Source organism: Phaenicophaeus curvirostris, unplaced genomic scaffold (genome assembly GCF_032191515.1).
Source record: "Phaenicophaeus curvirostris isolate KB17595 unplaced genomic scaffold, BPBGC_Pcur_1.0 scaffold_631, whole genome shotgun sequence".
Lineage (NCBI taxonomy): Eukaryota > Metazoa > Chordata > Aves > Cuculiformes > Cuculidae > Phaenicophaeus > Phaenicophaeus curvirostris.
Window position 1 is genome coordinate 8207 of NW_027207155.1, and position 2695 is coordinate 10901.

Here is a 2695-nt window from a genome sequence, read left to right on the forward strand (position 1 = left end):
AGGCTACTAGTATTGCTAGTCCAGTACCTGCTTCACAAGCTGAGAATGCTAGCATCAGGATTGGTATTAGGGTTGGGGATGGTGTTTGGCTTTCGATAGGTAGAGTTGATAGAGCTATGTATATGGATAGTATCATGCTTTCTAGACATAGGAGTGCTGAGACTAAATGGGTTCGGTGGAATGCTAGTCCTAGACCACTCAGGGTAAAGGCTGAGTAGAAGCTTAGGTGTAGTGGTGACATATAGAAGGTCATAGGGTTGAGCTATGATTTGTTGAGTCGAAATCAACTGTCTTTTTTAGACTAACTTTCTTGTTATTTATTCTGCTCATTCTAGGCCCCCTTGTATTCACTCATAGACTAGTCCTAGTGTGAGTAGGAGGATAATTGTTGAAGTTCAAGTTAGGGTGGTGGTTGGAGATTGAAGTTGGGTTGCTCATGGGAGGGGGAGTAGTAGTGCGATTTCTAAATCGAATAGGAGGAATAGGATTGCTACTGAGGAAGAATCGGATCGAGAATGGGAGTCGAGCGGATCCTAGGGGATCGAACCCGCATTCGTATGGGGATAGTTTTTCTGAGTCGGGGGTGATTTGTGTTAGTCAGAAGTTTAATGTGGTTAGGATGATGGTTAGTGTTAGGGATAGAAGCAGTATGAATGTGATTATGTTAATTGCTCTTCTCTGGGGTTAAACCAGATTCTATAGATTGGAAGTCAATTGTAATGAGTATACTAGAAGAGCAGGATCCTCATCAGTAGATTGTGATGTAGAGGAATAATCAGATGATGTCTACGAAGTGTCAGTATCAGGCGGCGGCTTCGAATCCGAAGTGGTGGTTTGATGTAAAGTGGAATTTGATAAGTCGTAGTAAGCAGATAGATAGGAATGATGAGCCGATGATTACGTGTAGTCCGTGGAATCCTGTGGCGACAAAGAATGTTGAGCCGTATACTCCGTCAGCGATTGAGAATGGTGCTTCGTAGTATTCTATAGCCTGTAGAGCTGTAAAGTAGAATCCTAGTAGGATTGTTAGAGTCAGTGCCTGAATTGCTTGTTTTCGGTTAGTTTCTGTAATGCTATGGTGGGCTCATGTGACGGTAACTCCTGAGGCAAGTAGGATGGCTGTGTTCAGTAGGGGGACTTCTAGTGGGTTGAGGGGGTTGATTCCTGTTGGGGGTCATTGACCTCCTAGTTCGGGAGTGGGTACTAGGCTGGAGTGGAAGAATGCTCAGAAGAATCCTAGGAAGAAGAATGCTTCGGATGTGATGAATAGGATTATTCCGTATCGTAGCCCTTTTTGTACGGTGGGTGTGTGATGTCCTTGGAAGGTAGCTTCTCGTACAATGTCTCGTCATCATTGAATTATAATTAGGATTGTGGTGAGTAGTCCTAGGGTTAATAGTTGTAAGGAGTTGTGATGGAATCATATGATTAGTCCAGATGTGGTGAGTAGGGCGGCAATTGCTCCGAAGATGGGTCATGGGCTTGGATCTACTATGTGGTATGAGTGTGCTTGGTGGGCCATTAAATGTTTTCTTGTAAGTAGAGGCTTAGTAGTAGGACGAAGACATAGGCCTGGATTATAGCTACTGCGATTTCTAGGATAGTGAGTAGTATTAGGATTGTGGCAGTGAGGGCTGATACGGCTGGTAAGATTGGCAGAAGAACTGAAGTGGCTGTAGAGATAAGTTGGATTAGTAAATGTCCTGCGGTTAAGTTTGCAGTCAGTCGTACTCCTAGGGCTAGTGGGCGAATGAGGAGGCTGATTGTTTCGATTAGGATTAGTGCTGGGATAAGTGGGGTTGGTGTACCTTCTGGTAGGAGGTGGCCTAGGGATACGGAGGGCTGGTTTCGTAGGCCTGTGAGAAGCGTAGCTAGTCATAGAGGAAAAGCTAGGGCTATGTTCATAGATAGTTGAGTAGTTGGGGTGAATGTATATGGGAGGAGGCCCAGTAGGTTGATTGATAGAAGTAATATTATTAGGGAGGTTAAGGTTAGGGCTCATTTATGGCCGTTTTTGTTTAGTGGAATTATTAGTTGTTTTGTAATAAGGTTGAATAGTCATAGTTGTATGGTATGTAGGCGGTTAGTAACTCATCGGTTGTTTGGTGATGGGATTAACAGTGTGGGGAATAATATTGAAATAAGGATTAGTGGGATGCCTATGAGGTATGGAGTTGCGAATTGGTCGAAGAAGCTTAGGTTCATGGTCAAGTTCATGAAGTGGTTGTGTGCGGTGGAGTGTGTTTAGTGGAAGGGGTGTTGGTTTGTAGGAATGACAGTACTTTTGGTTGAATGACTAGGAGAAATGTGAATCATGTAAGTGTTATAATCAGGAACCATGGGTTTGGGTTTAATTGGGGCATATCATTAAGGAGGGGTTAGGTCCTCTTTCTCTAGCTTAAAAGGCTAGTGCTGTTTCATAGCTTCTTAATGATTAAGATGAAAGGAGTGAGGATCAGTTCTCGAAGTGGATAAGCGGTGTCGATTCTACTACGATTGGTATGTAGCTGTGGTTAGCGCCGCAGATCTCTGAGCATTGGCCATAGAAGATGCCAGGACGGGTAGTGATGAATGATGTCTGGTTTAGTCGTCCTGGAATGGCATCTGTTTTTACTCCTAGGGTTGGTACGGCTCAGGAGTGAAGTACATCGTTTGCGGTTACGATGACGCGTACGTGAGATGTTATTGGGATGAT

At 44.0% G+C, this 2695-nt stretch overlaps 1 pseudogene; it reads right to left on the minus strand.

Annotated features, from left to right (window-relative positions):
• Positions 1 to 738: 738 nt before the first annotated feature.
• Positions 739 to 2376, minus strand: LOC138735257 (cytochrome c oxidase subunit 3-like; annotated as a pseudogene).
• Positions 2377 to 2695: the final 319 nt, after the last annotated feature.